Source organism: Rhinopithecus roxellana, chromosome 11, assembly GCF_007565055.1.
Source record: "Rhinopithecus roxellana isolate Shanxi Qingling chromosome 11, ASM756505v1, whole genome shotgun sequence".
NCBI classification, from domain to species: Eukaryota; Metazoa; Chordata; class Mammalia; order Primates; family Cercopithecidae; genus Rhinopithecus; species Rhinopithecus roxellana.
Genome location: NC_044559.1, coordinates 124,102,412 through 124,123,084, shown reverse-complemented (window position 1 = coordinate 124,123,084; position 20,673 = coordinate 124,102,412). Strand labels below are relative to the sequence as shown.

Genomic DNA, 20,673 nt, shown 5'->3' with positions numbered 1-20,673 from the left:
TGATAAAGGCTTCCCTGGGAACCTACTTGTTCATAGCTCACAAAGTGTGAATGTGAGTCTGCGTGCATGTGCACGCCAACTCTGATGGCAGGAACTTACGGTCAAATAGTGGCGGTAGGCGCAGTGGCAGAAACAGGAGGCCTACCTGCAGCCAGTGTCTTGATGACATTTTGGGGTTTCTCCTGACATCCTCAGAGATAAATGACTCTAGGACTTAGCCGGAAGTCCATGATCACTGTGGCTGCCAAGCCCATGGATCCAGGTGCTGGAGAGGGGGAAAGTATTACAGACCAATTTCATTTTTAAATATGAGAGCCAAAATTCTGAATAAAATATTCATAAAGATGATTTAAAAGTACATTTAAATAGTAATATAGATCAACTAAGTGAGATTCACCTTAGGAACACAAAAACTCAAAAAAAAATTGTAATGCAAAAATGTTACGAAATCTGTAAATAGAACTCATATTCATTTGTTAAGAAGGAAAAATACGATTATCTCCATAGATGCCAAAAACTGGAACCACGTTCTCCAGCTTTCCTCCCAACCCGGAGAGACCAAACAAAATGGCAAGTGGAACACCGCGATTTCTGTTCTTGTGCAAAATTCATCCTTGGATTCCTATGTCTCTGTGTGGCCCGCCTCTTTCTTGTTGGGTATATTAGGGTGATTCTTAAGGAATTCCCCACCGCCACTCACTTCCGTTCCTCTTATTTATTTATTTATTTTGAGACAAGGTCTTGCTCTGTTGCCCAGACTGGAGTACAGTGGCGTGATCTCAACTCACTGCAACCTCCGCCTCCCGGGTTCAAACAATGCTCCTACCTCAGCCTCCTGAGTAGCTGGGACTACAGCCGCGTGCCACCACACCCAGCTAATTTTTGTGTATTTTTAGTAGAGATGGTGTTTCACCATGTTGGTCAGGCTGGTCTCGAACTCCTGACCTCAAGTGATCTGCCTGCCTCGGCCTCCCAAAGTGCTGGGATTATAGGCGTGAGCCACCTCGCCCTGCCTTTTTGTTAAATATTTTTAAAGGGGCCACGCAAATCTTCTCTGTATCATTCCAATTTTAGTATACGTGCTGCTGAGGTGAGCACGACATCTGTTCCCCTTATACTGCTGCTAGGAGTGGGAATGGGATGAGTCAGGAGCACCTAGAACCTTCTTGGTCAAGAGGATAGTGGGACTCTCCCACATCACTCTTACTCTTGATGGGAATTTTTTAAGATTATGATATAAGTAAGACCAATCCCTCCATGCCCTATCCACAAGTACCTTTTGTAATTGCCACTGCATTATTTTGCTGCTTTTAAACCACCTCTTTATTTTGTTGTGAATTTTGGGGAGGTATCTCATTGGAGTCTCTCCCTATTTTACCACCGAGGTCTAGGATATGCACTAATTTTAAAAGAGAAATTGGCAACTTTTGTGGGAGGGGGAGGGATCCTTGACAGTCACATATGGATTGATTAAGACCCTATTCTGCTTTTCCCGTGGAATGGGAACCTCTGGAGCCTGTGGTTCTACTATGAGCCTGGCTATCAGGCAATCACAAAGCTCCCATTTGAGGTAAGAAGACACCACGCCAGGCACAGTGGCTCACACCTGTAGTCCCAGAGCTTTGGGAGGCCGAAGTGGGAGGATCACTTGAGGCCAGGAGTTTGAGACTTGCCTGGGCAACAAAGCAAGACACTATCTCTATTTAAAAAATTAGCCAGGCAGGCTGGGCACAGTGGCTCACTCCTGTAATCCCAGCACTTTGGGAGACCGGGTTGGGCGGATCACCTGAGGTCAGGAGTTCAAGACCAGCCTGACCAACATGGAGAAACCCCATCTCTCCTAAAAATACAAAATTAGCCAGGCGTGGTGGCACATGCTTGTAATGGGGGAGGCTGAGACAGAAGAATCGCTTGAATGCAGGAGGCGGAGGTCACAGTGAGCCGAGATCGCACCATTGCACTCTAGCCTGGGCAACAAGAGCGAAACTCTATCTCAAATAAATAAATAAATTAGCTAAGCATTGTGGCATGCACCTGTGGTCCCAGCTACTCGGGAGGCTGAGTCAGGAGGATCACTTGAGGCCAGAAGTTCAAGGTCACAGCGAGCTATGATTGCACCACTGTACTCCAGTCTGGGCAACAGAGTGAGACCCTCTCTCTTTAAAAAAAAGAAAAATTCAGAAATCAGATACTTTATAGGGAAGGCAGGACAGGAACTGAAGATAGCCTTCTTATCTGTCTTTGGAACTTTCCACAAAATGTTGCAGTAATGACAGCCCCTGAGGCAGAGAAGCAAAAGAGATTTAAGAAGGAATTTCTGGTGCCACACATTCAGAACATTAAATGGATTTAGAATTGTCACCAACTGGTTCTGGTGGCAGGATGCCCAAACACATTCAGATGGGAACCAGCAGTAATGAGTATTGTCAGAAATCATCTGTTAGATTTCTAAACACACACGAACAGGACAGAGGAAGGACCTCTGTATAGGAGTGAAACCAGAGAGACTTGTGCCTGAAGCCTGTGCTACTCAATCAGAAACTCTAGGAAACATGTATTTTTACAAAGCTCTACAGACAATTCTGTTACCCAGTGCTGTGGTTTAATGTGTCTGGCAAATGCCAGGTGTTGGAACTGAATCCCCAATGTGGCAGTCTTGAGGGGCGGGGCCTTTAAGAGGTGACTGGGTCATGAGGGCTCTGCTCTCATGAATGGATTAGCCCATGAACCCATAATACGGGCCAGGTGCAGTGGCTCACGCCTGTAATCCCAGCACTTTGGGAGGCCGAGGTGGGTGGATCACCTGAGGTCAGGAGTTCAAGACCAGCCTGGCCCACATAGTAAAACCCCATCTCTACTAAAAATACAAAAATTAGCTGGGCTTGGTGATGGGCGCCTGTAATTCCAGCTACTTGGGAGGCTGAGGCAGGAGAATCGCTTGAACCCGGGAGGCGAAGGTTGCAGTAAGCCGAGATGGCGCCATTGCACTCTAGCCTGGGCGACAGAGTGAGACCCCATCTCAAAAACAAAGAAACAAAAAACATAATCATTGGCCATGCACAGTGGCTCACACCAGTAATCCCAACACTTTGGGAGGCTGAAGCAGGTCAATCCTTTGAGGCCAGGAGTTCAAGACCAGTCTGGGCAAGATACACACCACTGCACTCTGGCCTGTGTGACGGAGTGAGACTCTGTCTCTTAAAAACAAAAATAAAAACCAAAATTTGACATAATAATGATATTTATGACTGATAACAAATACTGAGACACATAAGAATTTTAGGAATCTCATACAATTTTGGAGCACATATTGATAATACATTTATATAAATATAACTCAAAGAAGGTTAAATGCCATTTCTCATTTAACAGTGCTTCCCATATAATTATTTACATAGTAAATAAGCCTAACACATCTCTCTTGGACTCCCAGGGGTCCTTTTTGGAGCCTCTAAAAGTTAGTTCGAGGTTAAAAGGACAATTTTAGATTTTAAAATTTGACTTTGGGATGTTTATCCAATACGAAAGGTTTAAAACGCCTGATCAAAATAGGAGTACAGGTCACTGCAAAGTAATATTCATTTAGCTAAAGTGATAATTCAGATTTCAAAAAGCAAAAACCTTTACTCTTTGATAGAGAGACACTCAGTTTTTCAAACGATCAAAAGACCTAATAAAATAGCATAAGACCAACAGAAGCTGTCTCTCCTTCTCCGCTTTTTTACAGTTGATCTCAAAGGTAAACAAAACCTTTTGCTTTTATTAATACTACACGAAAATCTCATTCAAAAGAGAAAACCAACTTCTACTTTTGCATTAGTGTTTTGTTTTGTTTCGCTATGTATCAGGGGCAGCACCCAGGACAGAGGCCAGAGCTGTAAAGACAATACCCAGAGTTTTGCTCTGTTGCCCAGGCTGGAGAGTAGCGGCGCGATCTCAGCTCACTGCAACCTTCACCTCCCGGGTTCAAGCGTTTCTCCTGCCTCAGCCTCTCAAGTAGCTGGGATTACAGAGGTGCACCACCATGCCCAGCAAATGTTTGTAGTTTTAGTAGATACGGGGTTTTTCCATGTTGCCCAGGCTGGTCTCAAACTCTTGGACTCAAGTGATCTCCCCGCCTTGGCCTCCCAAAGTGCTGGAATTACAGACGTGAGCTACCATGTTATGCTGCATTAGTGTATTATTAATAGTTAGGCCAATTTCAACAAAGCCTTATAAATAGATGCATCCAATTTCAATCAACTTTGACCACACAAAGTAAGATTTCTATTTACCTTTTATAACCTCTTCCAAGTTTTCTCATTCTTTCCCCCCAACTTTCTATATCTATTCATCTAAACTAGACAAAATTACTTTTCCTGTAGCAAAAACCACATTCTCATGCCTTTCCTATCGCCCTCCTCACCAAAAACACATACTTTTCTTTTTCTTTTTTTTTTTTTTGAGACGGAGTCTCGCTGTCACCCAGGCTGGAGTACAGTGGCCGGATCTCAGCTCACTGCAAGCTCCGCCTCCCGGGTTCACGCCATTCTCCTGCCTCAGCCTCCCGAGTAGCTGGGACTACAGGCGCCGGCCACCACGCCCGGCTAGTTTTTGTATTTTTTAGTAGAGACGGGGTTTCACCGTGTTAGCCAGGATGGTCTCGATCTCCTGACCTCGTGATCCGCCCGTCTCGGCCTCCCAAAGTGCTGGGATTACAGGCTTGAGCCACCGCGCCCGGCCACACATACTTTTCTTATACACTCTGTATACAGAAGTGTTTCTCTCAGTTCTAGTTTTAGTTGTATATTAACTATAATTTTAACTCTTAGTAGCCCTATTTTTCAGTGAAAAACCTAGGGAGTAAGTCATTTTAATTGCTATGTATCAGGGGCAGCACCCAGGGCAGAGCCCAGAGGTGTAAAGACAATACCCAGAGGACCCAACCCTTCCCAGAATGGCCAGGAAATCCTGCTGAGCCAGGGAAGATGGGCCTAGGCACTGCAGACACACGTGGGTCCCAGGCCTCACCATGGCCACTGTGTAGACTCCAGAATCAAATGGCTCCAAACCTAAGTCATAAAGTCACAGACAAATCAAGCAAGTTTCAAAAATATCTCCTAGCACTTTGGGAGGCTGAGGCGGGAGGATCTCTTGAGCCCAGGAGTTCAAGATCATCCCGGGCAAGATAAGGAGATGCCATCCCTTCAAAAAGTAAAAAAAAAATTTAGGCAGGTATGGAGGCATGCACCTGTAGTCCCAGCTACTCGGGAGGCTGAAGTGAGAGGATAACTTGAGCCTGGAAGGCCATGGCTATAGTGTTCCAGCCTGGGCAACACAGCAGGACTATGTTTCAAAAACAACAACAACAAGAAAAATTACAGAAGCTGTTAACAGGTTTACAACCTTAAAACATCATGGAGACAGTATAAACTCGTCTAAACTCAGGCAAAATGTCTAAATTAAATTCAGACGATGTTTTTATTTTATTGTATCAACAATATTAAAACTGGCTTTATTTATCAAAGGTTATTAAAGTTGCATGAATTTGAATATAATTTGGGCTCATTTACTTAATTTATAAATGCTAATTTATTTATAAGTAAATTTGGCACCATGTAGACAATATACAAGCAAACATGTGTATATAAAAATACATGCAGATGGCTGGGTGCGGTGGCTCACGCCTGTAATCCCAGCACTTTGGGAGGCCAAGGCTGGTGGATCACCTGAGGTCAGGAGTTCAAGACCACCCTGATCAACATGGAGAAACCCCATCTCTACTAAAAATACAAAATTATTTGGGTGTGGTGGTGGGTGCCTGTAATCCCAACTACTCAGGAGGCTGAGGCAGGAGAACTGCTTGAACCTGGAAGGCAGAGCTTGCAGTGAGCCGAGATAGCGCCACTGCACTCCAGCCTGGGTGACAGAGTGAGACTCCGTCTCAAACAAAAAAAAAAAGAAAAAAAAAAACATGCAGAAGTAAATAAAGGCCTTACAGCTTTGATTTCAAAATTATAGCCATGAGACTGGTAAAACTCACTAGTTTAAAAGGACAGGTGGATTAAACTGTGTCTCTGTAAATGGAACAGGTTAAAGTTTATCTGTCTCACATAGCTGAAGCCCTTACTGAGATAATAAGAGAAAATAATCTCTTATTATCAGATTTCAATCAGGAAAAACAGCCAATATTTTTGGGTTTTGAACCTTTTAACCAAAAGGAAGTAGCTCCCTAATTGGGAATCGAACCCAGTCCACAGTGGTGAAAGCACAGAATTTTAACTCCTAGGCCACAAGGTGGAGTGGCTGCCACTACAAATTCTGCAGGGAATCCAAAGCAGGCAGTTTGAGTGTACAAAGGATTTTAATTTTGTTTTCTGTCAGATTTGTGTTCTGAACTTTTTGTTAGGAAAATGTCTAAGGCTAGCCATGATACTATGAGTGCCTTTCTTTTAATTTGATCTTTCCTTAAACGCAAATAAGGCACTTGTTTGGAATGAAAGGTCTCTAAAATAGTTTTAGTTTAGGGGCCTTTGTAATTTAAAGAATCAATCTTTTGGCCACTGATGATTAGAATTTCCTGAGATGTGGCCAGGCACGGTGGCACAAGCCTGTAATCCCAGCACTTTGGGAGGCCGAGGTGGGTGGATCACCCGAGGTCAGGAGTTCGAGACCAGCCTGCCAACATGGTGAAACCCTGTCTCGACTAAAAATACAAAAATTAGCCGGGTATGGTGGTGCGTCTCTGTAATCCCAGTTACTTGGGAGGCTGAGACAGGAGAATTGCTTGAACCCAGGAGGCAGAGGTTGCAGGGGACCGAGATCGAGCCACTGCACTCTAGCCTGGGTGCCAGAGCGAGACTCTGTCTCAAAAAAAAAAAAAAAAAAAAAAGAATTTCCTGAGATGTACTTACACAAATAGCAACTCAATCTAATAAACCTCTTCATGGAATGCCCAGGAGGTAATTTTCCAGGTTTCAATTAAGTTTTTACCAATAAACAAGAGGTGCTTCTTAGAGAGGGCATAGAACAGGCAGCCTCAACGATCCCCATCCTCACAAATTCACCCCCAGGAATAGACTAAGGCAGCAAAAGGTTCTTGTTGCCACAGATGATAAAGGATGGTTTTTACATACAGTGCCTCTAGTATCCCACAAATTTGTGGGGGCCCGCCAGTCACACACCTATTAAGCTGTGACACCAGGCAGGCCCTCCTGGGATTGGACTTTCCCAGGACTAACCAGGCAGCAAGGTTGAGACAACAAAAGCACCTTATAAATAGGACTCATTGGCCAGGCACAGTGGTGCATGCCTGTAATCCCAGCTACTCAGGAGGCTGATGCAAGAGTATCACTTGAACCTGGGAGGCGGAGTTTGCAGTGGGTCAAGATCACGCCACTGCATTCCAGCCTGGGTGACAGAGCAAGACTCTATCTCAAAACAAACAAACAAACAAAAAAACTGCAGGACCAGCTGGCACAGTGCGCTTCTGGGGGTTCTAGGTCCATGTTCTACCCTATGGCACCCCTCTTTATGACAGATCCATAACAAAATAGAATGGAAAAGACTCTGAGAGAAAAAGGATCAGACGATATGAATATTCATGCCTAAAAGTACACCAGAATCGCTACTTAACCCAAGACTAGACACACAAATCCTTTTCTCCAGTTAATCAAGATTTTAGGAAAGGGGAAAGAGACAAACAGTGCTTTCTGCTGTCTGCTTGACAGCAGAAGAGAGAGGCCGGGAGGCTGGCTGGTAGGAATTTCTTACCCTTCTGATGCTTTGACAGGTCCTGGGTTCCCTCGACTGTGGCTTCCAGAAAAGTAGAGCAGCTTTAATATCCTGTCTGTGATGCCAACACTATAGGGGCCAAGGGAAACTTCACGAAGGTTTGCTGAACATCAACAGACAAAGACAGATTATTAAGAGACAAAGCATGCAAATCTATTAACACGCACAGGGGAAAATCACGGAGCGATTACCCCAGCTTCCCAGTGGAGCACAGAAGCTTTTCTGCCTTTTTTTTCTTTTTTGAGACGGAGTCTCGCTCTGTTGCCCAGGCTAGAGTACAGTGGCGCCATCTTGGCTCACTGCAACCTCTACCTCCCAGGTTCAAGTGATTCTCGTGCGTCAGCCTCCAGAGTAGCTGGGATTACCCCACCACCACACCCTACTACTTTTTTGTATTTTTATTAGATATGGGATTTGGCCATGTTGGCCAGGCTGGTCTTGAACTCCTGACCTCAAGTGATCCACCCACCTGGGCCTCCCAAAGTGTTGGGATTACAGGCGTGAGCCACTGGGCCCAGACTTTTCTACCATTTTGAGATTACAGAAAGAATGGGACCTCAGAGCATGGCCTCAGAAAGGTTATGGTGGTAAGTCAGGTGATGGTGGCAAAATAGATTATGGATGGGAGAGAAGAGGATGCCTGGCTAGCAAAGGTGGTCCTGTTATGCAGCTGAAACCTCACGGGTAGCAGCCCTCAGAGAGAAGAGGTGGGAAATATTCCTTTCAGATCTTGAGAGATGTCAGACTCTCAGTTCATCTTTCCTAGATCTGGACCAGGGAGGACCTCAGAGAGCCTGGCTGCAAGGATGCAGGTTTGCTTTACAGAGGCAAAGTTCCACGCAGACGACAGCTTTGCAGGGCTGCTTGGCTCTCTGAAGAACTATCTCAAAATATGTCAGCAAAGGATATTTTGGGGTGAAATATTTTGGTTTCCTTCAGTATCTCAGGATCTTTGGAGCTTAAAATCAAGTTATCTGACCAGACCTATCATCTGATTTCTTTTGAGATCTTAGAAGAAAACTTAGAATGATAAAACAAGAACAGGCTATGAGAATGTGGGAAAATGAGAGGCTGGAGTTGGATGTTTTGATCCTCAGAATCCTCATTCAACAAATAAGGAGTAAAATACTGTAATATATAGTGTATGTCTCTATATACAGATATATGGAGATACACAGAGTTGCCAGATTAGTGTATTTGGGACATTCTTAGGTTAAAAACTTATTTTTAAAATCTGAAATTTAGATATTACTGGGTGCCCTGTATTTTTATTTGGTAAACCTGGCAGCCTTAGTAATTTTAAGCAAAAATTAAATATAATGTTTGCTAAAAAAATAGACTCTATTAATAAATTTCAATCATTTCCCCCAAAACCTTCCTAGGATAAATTATTCTGTTTTAAAAGAGGGCGAAGGTGTTAAGTCGCGCTGACTAAAATTTGCTAACTGACCTCTAGAGGGAGCCAAATTGATAAAGAAACCGAAATGACATCCTAAATCCAGTGAATTTCTCTTTCTTTTATTTTTTTAATTTTTTTATTTTTTGAGATGGAGTCTTGCTCTGTTGTGCAGTGGCGCAATCTCGGCTCACTGCAACCTCCACCTCCCAGGTTCAAGCGATTTTTCTGCCTCAGCTTCCTGAGTAGCTAGGATTACAGGCTTGTGCTACTACCCCTGGCTAATTTTTTCTGTTTTTAGTAGTGACTTATAATATTTTTAGTAGACACGGGGTTTCGCCATGTTGGCTAGGCTGGTCTTGAACTCCTGACCTCAAGTGATCCGCCTGCTTCGGCCTCCCAAAGCCCTGGGATTACAGGTTTGAGCCACCGTGCTCAGTCTGGATTTGCCTTAAATCATGATCCCAAAATGAGCCCTATATGAGATGTAATCACTTCTCTAAAAGAAATGTTTCTTACTTCCTTAAAACAACATAGCACATTTAATGCTTTTTAAAAAGTAACAATGCGTGCTCTTCAAGGAAAGAATCCTTTGCGTTAAACCTTTCCATGTGCCGGGGAAGCCAGATGGGGGTAGGAGTGGAGCGTCGGGTGCAGGCTCACAGGAGCCACCTGAATAACGAATTCTGACACTGATTATGTAATGCGTTGAACTTAAAATTATAAACACGAATGTAATTCCAAAGGTGGTTACTGAGTCTTTGAGAAAAACACCAGGCAAGTTGTAGAAAATCTCCAAAATCTGTCCTCTTGACCCATCAGACATCTCCCCATGGGACATCCTCCCCACCCAGCATTCTTTGGCTAGATGAGAAAAGTTCTGTTCTCAGACGTGGAAGGGAAAGGCTCTTCCTGTTTTCCTTTCTGCTTCCACGAACTCCCTTGCACTCTGGTTTGAAGTAAATTGCTGTTTTCCTTTAAATTTTTTTCAAAGGATCATCCATTGCTTAAAGATAATGCCATTAGGCTGGGCATGGTGGCTCACGCCTGCAATCCCAGCACTTTGGGAGGCCCAGGTGGGCAGATCATGAGGTCAGGAGATCGAGACCATCTTGGTCAAGATGGTGAAACCCCATCTCTACTAAAAATACCAAAATTAGCTGGGTATGGTGGCACGTGCCTGTAATCCCAGCTACTTGGGAGGCTGAGGCAGGAGAATCGCTTGAACCAGGGAAGTGGAGGTTGCAGTGGGCCGAGATTGCGCCACTGCACTCTAGCCTGGCGACAGAGTGAGACTCTGTCTCAAACAACAACAAAAACATAAGGCCATTATAACAATCTATGACCCAGCCAAGTTTGTCTCAAAACATAAAGAGGGAGAGGCCAGGCACAGTGGCTCATACCTGTAATCCCAGCACTTTGGGAGGCAGAGGTGGGCGGATCACTGGAGGCCAGGAGTTTGAGACCAGCCTGGTCAACATGATGAAACCCTGTCTCTAGTAAAAATACAAAAATTATCTGGGCGTGGTGGTGTGCACCTTTAATCTCAGCTACTCAGGAGGCTGAGGCAGGAGAATTGCTTGAACCTGGGGGGCGGAGGTTGCAGTGAGCTGAGACCATGCCACTGTACTTCAGCCTGGGCAAAGGAGTGAGAGTCTGTCTCAAAAAAAAAAAAAAAAAAAAGCATTTGGGGCCTAGTGTGGTGGTTCATACATGTAGTCCCAGCATTTTGGGAGGCCAAGGCAGGAGGATCCTTGAGGCCACAAGTTCAACATCAGGCTGTGCAATATGTCTACAAAAAGTTAACACATTAGCTGGGCATGGTGTTTCATGCTGGTAGTCCCAGCTACTCAGGAGGCTGAGGCAGGAGGATCACTTGAGCCCAAGAGTTGGGGGCTGCAGTGAACTATGATTGCACTGCTGCACCCCAGCCTGGGTGACAGAGACCCTATTTCACTAAAAACAAAAAAAATTTTTTTAATTAATTATTTAATTCGAATAAAGAGGGAACACTTGGAATTTAGAAAACCCTATCTCTTCAAAAGCCTATTTTGCAAAATCAAACATTTACTCTTTCTCTTTGCCTTTTTTTTCTTTTTTTTTTTAAACGGAGTCTCACTCTGTCTCCCAGGCTGGAGTGCAGTGGCCTGATCTTGTGCCTTAGCCTCCTGAGTAGCTGGGACTACAGGTGTGCACCACCACGCCAGGCTAATTTTTTGTGTTTAGTAGAGATGGAGTTTTACCATGTTGACCAGGCTGATCTTGAACTCCTGACCTCAGGTGATCCACCTGCCTCGGCCTCCCAAAGTGTTGGGATTACAGGCATGAGCCACTGTGCCTGGCCTTGCCTTCTTGACACAAAAATTATAATCCTGCCTGAAGCAGATGCATGATGCCAACAGAATAGGGAAAGGTCATATATGTGTTGGGGGATCCAAGCACATTATATATTGAATATCCCAATAATATCCCTTACAATGTTATTTAGTGTCATAGCCAATCTGGCTTCATCAAGTACCTTTTTTTTTTTTTTAAAGAGAGATGGGGTCTTGATATGTTGTCCAGGCTGTAGTGCAGTGGCTATTCACAGGTGTGATCATAGCACACTGCAGATTCTAACTCCTGGGCTGAAAGTGATCCTCCCATCTGAGCCTCCCCAGTAGTTGGGACTATATGCACAAGACCACACTCTGCTAATTTCTTTTCTTTTCTTTTTCTTTTTGAGACAGGGTCTTGCTTTGTCACCCAGGCTGGGGTGCATTGGCTATTCACAGGCATGATCATAGCGCATTGCAGCCCCAACCTACCAGGCTCAAGTGATCCACCCATCTCAGTCTTCTGAGTAGCTGGGACTACAGGCACATGCCAGCACACTTGTTTTTTTCTTTTTTTTGTAGAGATGAGGTCCCACTTTGTTGCTCTGGCTGGTTTTGAACTCCTAGGCTTAAGCAGTCCTCCCACCTCAGCCTCCCAAACTCCTAGGATTACAGGTATGAGCCACCACACCCAGCTCCTGCTAATTAAAAAAAATTTTTTTTTTTTTTTAGAAACGGGGCTTGGCTATGTTGCCCAGGCTAGTCTCAACCTCCTGGCCCCAAGCAATTCTCCTGCCTCAGCCTCCCAAGTAGCTGGTACCACAAGTGCATGCCCCCATGCCCGGCCTCAAGTACTTTCTTATGTTTGATGTTTAGCCAGTAGTTATTAAAATCCAAGCAAAGAAAAACAAACCTCTTGGCACTCACATTCTTCATTAGGATATATGCCATGTCCCTATTATCTGGAGGTCATCCTTTGGGGCCACTCTAACTCTCCACAAACATCAGAAAAAAAAAAAAAAAACAATGGAAAATATTTCTCAGTGCCTGAAGTAACTTTAGTAGAAGATGACTTAGCTGGCAGTCTAACTGATAAACAAATTGTTCTAAAATAACTTTCCGTGTGATCATCTGTTGTTAAAAATTAGGTCATTGCAGGCTGGGAGACATGGCTCACGCCTATAATCCCAGTACTTTGTGAGGTGGATCACTTGAGGCCAGGAGTTCGAGACCAGCCTGGCCAACAGAGGAAACCCCTTCTCTACTAAAAATACAAAAATTGGGCGCGGTGGCTCACTCCTGTAATCCCAGCACTTTGGGTGGCTGAGGCGGATGGATCACAAGGTCAAGAGATAGAGACCATCCTGGCTAACACGGTGAAACCCCGTCCCTACTAAAAATACAAAAAAAATTAGCCTGGCATGGTGGTGGGCACCTATAGTCCCAGCTACTTGGGAGGCTGAGGCAGAAAAAATGGTATGAACCTGGGAAGTGGAGCCTACAGTGAGCCGAGATCGTGCCACTGCACTCCAGCCTGGGCGAGGGAGAGCAAGGCTCCGTCTCAAAATTAAAAACAACAACAACAAAAAATTAGCCGGGCATGATGATACGTGCCTGTAATCCCAGCTACTCAGGAGGCTGAGACATGAGAATCATTTGAACCTGGGAGGCAGAGGCTGCAGTGAGCCAAGATTGTGTCACTGCACACCAGCCTGAGTTACAGAGCCAGACTCTGTCTCAAAACAAACAACAACAAAACCACATCCAAAAGAGATTAGAGATAGATCAATTTTTAAAATTTATTTGTTATTGTTTAGAGACAGAGTCTTGCTCTGTCACCCAGGCTGGAGTGCAGTGACATGATCATAGCTTACTGCAGCCTCCAACTCCTGGGCTCAAGCAACCTTCCTGCCTTAGCTTCTCAAAGCACTGGGATTACAGCTGTGAGCCACCATGCCTGGCCTGATTTAAAACATTGTAATCATTATGCTGTTTTAGAATTAAGATATTTAAACTTCAGATATATTCGTCATTGAAATGGGTCAAGTTGCAGATTTTCTGGGTAATACATTTATTTTATGAAAACCAATAACCTGAAATGATGCACTTGATTGGGTGGACAGCAAAGCTATGTCTGCTATCATATACTATATACTAGGACACAAGTTCTATGAAAGCCAAAACTTTGTTTTGTTCAGCCCCTCATCCCTGCTGCCAAGAACAGAGTCTGATATATAATAAACACAAAAGAAATGTTTTTTGAATGAATTAATGTATGCTAACTCCTTTTTCAAAATTTATGTTTAATTGTGGCAATATACACATAGCATAAAATTTAACATCTTAAAATTTAATGTCTCTTTTTGTTGTTTTTTCATTTGTTTGTTTGTTTTTTGAGACAAGGTCTCACTCTGTCATTCAAGCTGGAGTGCAGTTGGGCAATCTCAGCTCACCACAGCCTCCACTTCCCAAGTCCAAGTGATCTTCCCACCTCAGCCCCCTAAGTAGCTGGGATTACAGGCACATGCCACCACGCCCGGCTAATTTTTGTATTTTTAGTAGAGACAGGGTTTTGCCATGTTGGCCAGGCTGGTCGTGAACTCCTAAGATCAAGCAATCCACCTGCCTTGACCTCCCAAAGTGCTGGGATTACAGTTGTGAGCTGCCGCGCCCAGCCAACATCTTAACCATTTTTAAGTGTACAGTTTAGTTTATCTTGCAATACTGAATCTCTATACCCATTAAACAACAATGCCCCACTTTTCCTCCCTTCAGTCCTTGGAAACCACCTTCTACTTTCTATCTCTGTGAAGACAAGAGAACTCAAGGTACCTCATATCAGTGTAATTACACAGTATGTGTCCTTTTGTGACTGGCTTATTTCACTTAGCATAGTGTTCTCAAGGGTCATCTATGTGGCATGTCAGAATTTCCTTCCTTTTCAAGGCTGAGTAATATTCCACTGCATGGATATACCACGTTTTCTTTATCCATTTGGCCATTGATGGACACGTGGGCTGTGTCCATCTTTTAGCTATTGTGAATCATGTTGGTATGAAAATGGATGTTCAAATATTGAAGACCTTCCTTTCAATTTTTCAGGGTGGGGGGCGTTTATATCCAGGAGTGACACTGCTGAATCATGTGGTAATTCCGTTTTTAACTTTTTGAAGACCCGCCATACTGTTTTCCACAATGGCTGCACCATTTGACATTTTCCCCCACCGTCCACGAGCATGTTTCTAACTCCTAAGTTTGGTGATCTGGTTTCCAGGTATGGTGCCAAGGAGCAGCAGTACATTAGGAGATGTTAGCAAGTAAAACAACAGGACAAAGTATCATCTGGCAATCTACTACTGAGAGACAAGAATTCCAAGAAGCAAAATTAGTACTAGATTATTACAATATTCAATCATGAGGCTTTCCGTGGTGTTTTGGAGATGCCATGAAAAAAGTTATGTTGATTTTTCATTGTACAAGGAGGCAGGCATCTATCTATTTCAGAAAGACATCCATTGATTCTCAATTATGTAAGTATTGTCATACCTAATTTTGTTGTTTAAAAAACCAAGACTTCCATCAAATATGGTGAAATTTTCAGCCAGGCACAGTGGCTCACGCTTGTAATCCCAGCACTTCGGAAGGGTGAGGCAGGTGGATCATGAGGTCAGGCGTTCAATACCGGCCTGGCCAACATGGTGAAACCCCGTCTTTACTAAAAAATAAATACGAAAAGTTAGCCAGGCATGGTGGCGGGTGCCTGTAATCCCAGCTACTTAAGAGGCTGAGGCAGGAGAATGGCTTGAACCTCGGAGGCGGAAGTTGCAGTGAGCCGAGATCACGCCACTGCACTCCAGCCCGGGTGACAGCACGAGGCTCCGTCTCAAAAAAAAAAAAAGTGAAAATTTCAAAGGACTGGTGGTCATTTTCATTTATCCAGAAATGTCATTTAGAGGGGATGTATCCCCTCCCTATGATGCCCCATTAGTGGGATGTTACTGCTTCCATATACAATAATGAATTATATGGATACCCTCTTGTATTAGTTCATTTTTGAACTGAAAGTGACAGCCAGAGGAGCACGAGCCAGAGAGGGGAGTTGCCACGCACTTTAAAACAACCCGATCTTGCGAGAACTAGCACCAAAGGGCTGGTGGTAAGCCATTCTGCCCCATGATCCAATCGCCTCTACCGGCCCCACCGCCAACACTGGTGATTACAGTTTGACATGAAATCTGGGCGGGGACACAGATCCAAACCATTTCACCTCCCAAATATAAAATGCGATAGTATAAGGACAAATACTAAGCTAAAATGATATTTTTAGTTCATGGTGTTTGTGGCATTGTGAAATGTTTATTGATAAAAAAAAAAAAAAAGGGAATCTGGCCAGGCACAGTGGCTCACGCCTGTAATCCTAGCACTTTGGGAGGCCAAGGTGGGTGGATCACCTGAGGTCAAGAGTTCGAGACCAGCCTGGCCAACATGGTGAAATCCCATCTATACTAAAAATACAAAAATTAGCTGGGCATGGTAGCACACGCCTATGATCTCAGCTACTCGGGAGGCTGAGGCAGGAGAATCTCTTGAACTCAGGAGGCGGAGGTTGCCATGAGCTGAGAATGCACCACTGCACTCCAACCTGGGTGACAGAGCCATCTAAAAAAGAAAAAAAGAAAAAAAAAGAAAAAAGGAATCTAGCCAGAAAAAACCTTGGGAAGTAAGTTGATCTTTTTTTTTTTTTTGAGAAGGAGTCTCGCTCTGTCACCCAGGCTGGAGTGCAGTGGCCAGATCTCAGCTCACTGCAAACTCCGCCTCCCGGGTTTACGCTATTCTCCTGCCTCAGCCTCCCGAGTAGCTGGGACTACAGGCGCCCGCCACCTCGCCCGGCTAGTTTTTTGTATTTTTTTAGTAGAGACGGGGTTTCACCGTGTTAGCCAGGATGGTCTCGATCTCCTGACCTCGTGATCCGTCCGCCTCAGCCTCCCAAAGTGCTGGGATTACAGGCTTGAGCCACCGCGCCCGGCCAGTAAGTTGATCTTTAGACATGTGTGAAATAAGATACTTGAGGTTGAGGATAAAAATCAGGATTTTCAGGGTATTTTAGGTTTCCTGAACCTGTGTCCTTTTTCCATTCAACTCATCTTTCATCAACCCAAATTTACAGGCCAAACCACTGAAGAATGACAAGTCTCACCTCTAATTATCATGGGGGTTAGAGCGGGGAGGAGTGCACTGTGCCCAGAGCACTAGGAACTCGAAGGAAGTTAGGGAAGACCCAGGCCCTGAGGAGGGCCATGACCTAGTGATGACACACAAGGGGCATTATTACAGTGCACACGGGGTGCCCCTGGGAGGGATGGGTGGGTGGGAGTCAGGAGAGATGTGAGCCTCATACCGGGAAGACCACACTGAGGCCACCAGGTTGAGAGCCACCTGGCTGGGGGGCTTGTCTAGGGACAGCACGGGCAGAGGCATGGAGGTGAGCTCTGTGCAACAGGAGCCAGGCCTGAGAACGCTCGGGCAGGAGGGGAACTGGGGAGTCAGGAGTCATGTTTGTGAAAAGCTTGCTCGGTGGGTGCACTAGCAGAGACTGCAGCCAGGAGACTTGGGAGGTCAGGGAATAGGGCACGATCTAGAGAAGGTGTGGAAATTGAGAATAGGGCCATGCACAGTGGCTCATGCATGTAATCCCAGCACGTTAGGAGACTGAGGTGGGAGGATCACTGGAGCCCAGCAGTTCAAGACCAACATAGTGAGACCCTGTGTCTACAAAAAATTTAAAAATTAGCCAGGCATGGTGGTGCACACCTGTAGTCCCAGCTACTTGGCGAGGCTGAGGTGGAAGGATCACTTGAGCCTAGGAGTTTGAGGCTGCAGTGAGCTAGGATCGCACCACTGCACTCCAGCCTGGGTGACAGAGTGAGACCTTGTCTCAAAATAAATAAATAAATGAAAAGAAAAATAAAGAAAGAAAGTGAGAATAAACAAGTGGTGAATAATCTGAATGGCAGGGCCATCAGAAGGGGTGCAGGAACTGTCACAAACAGCAAGGCTGTTATTTCACCATCACTTTATGTGCCACACGCTGGATTCCTTGGAAAAGCAAGGGGCTTGCTCTTCTAGGCTCACAGCCAGGAAATCGGGCAGTGAACCCAAGTCTCCTCCAGTCAAATCGACATCAAGAGCTGAACTAGGACTAGAAATCACCGCCCCAGAGCTTTTTGCTACCAGGTAAGCCTTGACCCTGTCATTTCCCAGTGCTAAAAAATATTTCTCTTCCTAGAAAAACCTTTTGTTTCTAATAAATGCTTTGTGTTTTAACAGGCAATGGGTTGTGGGGACTGGCAGTGGAGGAACATACCCATTGAAAATCAGACTAGGGACCGGGCACGGTGGCTCACGCCTGTAATCCCAGCACTTTGGGAGGCCGAGGTGGGTGGATCACCTGAGGTCAGGAGTTCAAGACCAGCCTGGCTAACATGGCGAAACCCCATCTCTACCAAAAATACAAAAAAATTAGCCAGGCATGGTGGTGCATGCCTGTAATCCCAGCTACTTGGGAGGCTGAGGGAGGAGAATTGTTTGAACCTGGGAGGTGGAGGTTGCAGTGAGCTGAGATCATCATTCCATTGTACTCCAGCCTGGGCAAGAAGAGTGAAACTCCCTCTCAAAAAAAAAAAAGAAAAGTAAAGTAAAGAAAATCAGACTAGGGCTGGGTGCAGTGTGGCTCAAACCTGTAATCCCAGCACTCCAGGAGGCCAAGGCCAGAGGATCACTTAAGCCCAGGAGGCTGATGCTGCAGTGAGCCGTGATCATGCTACCACCCTCCAGCCTGAGCAACACAATGAGACGTTGTCTCTAAAAAAGAAAAAGAAAATCAAACTAACACTTTGGTTTCCTCAGCAATGTTTGCTTAGGAAGTGGCCTGAATTTTACACTTTTTAAAAGTCTTTTTTAGTGACACTAGGTTTGTTTTGTTTGGTTCAGTAATACAGTCTCACTCTGTTGCCCAGACTGGAGTGCAGTGGCATGATCTAGGCTCATTGCAACCTCCACCTCCCAGGCTCAAGCGATTCTCCCAACACCTCAGCCCCAACAGGCACATGCTACCACTCCTGGCTAATCTTTTTTTAAATTTTAGTAAAGATAAGGGGGGCAGGTCTTACCATGTTGCCCAGACTGTCCTCAAACTCCTGAACTCAAGAGATCTACCTATCTCGGCCTCCCAGACTGCTGAGGTTACAGGTGTGAAGCACTGCTCCCTGCCAACACTAGGTTTTTGATGTCTTATATTGAGACTAATATTGAGTTGTAGGGGTTTTATATTAATATTAACCACTAAGCATGGGCTGGACTAATTATTTTGGCCTAACATGATGGTATTCATCTATTTTGCAAGCAACGAAGCAAGGGCTTTTTTGTGTATGTATGAAACTTCAGTGGAGATTTCAGAAAATCACTAAATGTAAGACTGTGTCGATTGTTTATGTTGTTTAAGACTTTAAAAAAATAACTAGAATGATAGAGAATGAGTCTTGGTCACATTTTATTCTTCAACTGCAAGTTGACTTATTTGGTATTTGAATCTTTAAACCTGAAAGCAAGAAAATTGCTTCTAGTTAGTTACAAACAAAATAGCCCAAGGCACTGCTATATTCTAGAATGTTCTGCAGAAAGTGTGGTTTAGGATTTATAACGATGAAGAGAATAGCAAGATAGAATGGCTGACCTCTTCCCGCCTCACCTTGTACAGTAGGGAGTCCTTGCAGACAAAACAAGCTTGCAGCTTTGAAAAAGATCTGGGATCTAAAGTGAAGGACAGGCCGGGCACGGTGGCTCACACCTGTAATCCCAGCACTTTAGGAGGCTGAGGGAGGCAGACTGCTTGAGGTCAGGAGTTCTAGACCAGCCTGGCCAACATGGTGAAACCTCGTCTCTACTAAAAATACAAAAATTAGCTGGGTATGGTGGCGGGCGCCTGTAATCCCAGCTACCCGGGAGGCTGAGGCAGGAGAATCGCTTGAACCCAGAGGGCAGATGTTGCAGTGAGTCAAGATCACACCACTGCACTTGAGCCTGGATAATAGAATGAGACTCCATCTCAATAAATAAATAAATAAATAAACAAACAAATAAATAGATAAATAATAAAGTGAAGGACAGAATGAAGCCATGAAAATCAGGAGTCATGAGGGCATTTTTCTCAAAATTTTGTGGTCCATGTATCCTCACAGTCAGAATCTTCTGAGATGTTTACTATAAATACATATCCCTGGGTCTCATTCTAGAACTGCCCAGTGAAAATCTCTGGAAGAGAAGTTTGAGAACCTGTTAAGCTCTCCAGGTAATTCTGTGCATGTTCAGGCTGAGGACTGCTGCATCTGAAGAGGTAAGTCGAGAATGCTGTCAAGGTCAGTTCTGCCTAATAGAGCCTCTTCCGGACACGCTGCCATTTCCATGACCACTTGATGAGAAGTACTGCACTTAGCTTTTTCACACTTCTCAAAGTAACAGATTTATGTGTATTCATAAGGTTCCTTTTCAGTAAGTGAAAATACATCTGGGAAGATTTGGGGCTTTCATTCATATTCACATCTAACACCTGATTGAGACAATTGCTCTGATCTTGGGAGGATGTTCAACTTCAGGCAATGTTTTCTCAAAATCGAGTATTGATTGATGGATGGATTTTTGAGGTGAACATCAGCTCAAGATTTTATTAAAATATGGAACTCTTCATGAATTTACATGTCATCCTTGCCCAGGGACCATGCTAATCTTCGCTGTATCATTCCCATTCAAATTTGAATATTTAACTGGACGGTTATAAAGAAAAATAAATGTCCACCTTAGAATTGTGACTTAAGACTATTTTTTGGCCAGGTGCAGTAGCTCACACCTGAAATCCCAGCACTTTGGGAGGTGGAGGCAGGAAGGTGGCTTTAGTTAGGGAGTTTGAGAGCAGCCCTGGCAATATAGTGAAACCACGTCTTGACAAAAATAAATAAAGGCTATTTTTAATATAATGTTACATACATATGAGCAAACATAATATTAACTTCCTTAGTGTTATTGGTGTCTGAATCCAATACAAGATGTACAAATGAAATACAAACAAAACTATAAAACTAATAAAAATTAAAATTGGCAGCACTGATGAGACAGATGGTGGTGTTTGCTGAAACT

The 20,673-nt window shown here is 44.3% G+C and overlaps 1 protein-coding gene and 2 non-coding genes across 3 annotated transcripts in view; all 3 read right to left on the bottom strand.

The window, feature by feature from the left end:
- Positions 1-20,673, bottom strand: part of LOC104682677 (translation initiation factor IF-2-like) — a 230,986-nt gene that overhangs the window by 9,430 nt on the left and 200,883 nt on the right. The window contains exons 8-9 of the mRNA XM_030940174.1: positions 7,753-7,876; positions 146-265 (exon numbers count right to left, since the gene is read on the bottom strand). The gene's annotated coding sequence lies outside the window, so the exon portion shown is untranslated. The remainder of the gene's footprint in view (positions 1-145; positions 266-7,752; positions 7,877-20,673) is intronic.
- LOC115900560 lies at positions 989-1,098 on the bottom strand. The gene has a single exon (XR_004060237.1). It is a non-coding gene; the product is annotated as a U6 spliceosomal RNA (small nuclear RNA).
- On the bottom strand, positions 20,208-20,315 carry LOC115900526. The gene has a single exon (XR_004060211.1). It is a non-coding gene; the product is annotated as a U6 spliceosomal RNA (small nuclear RNA).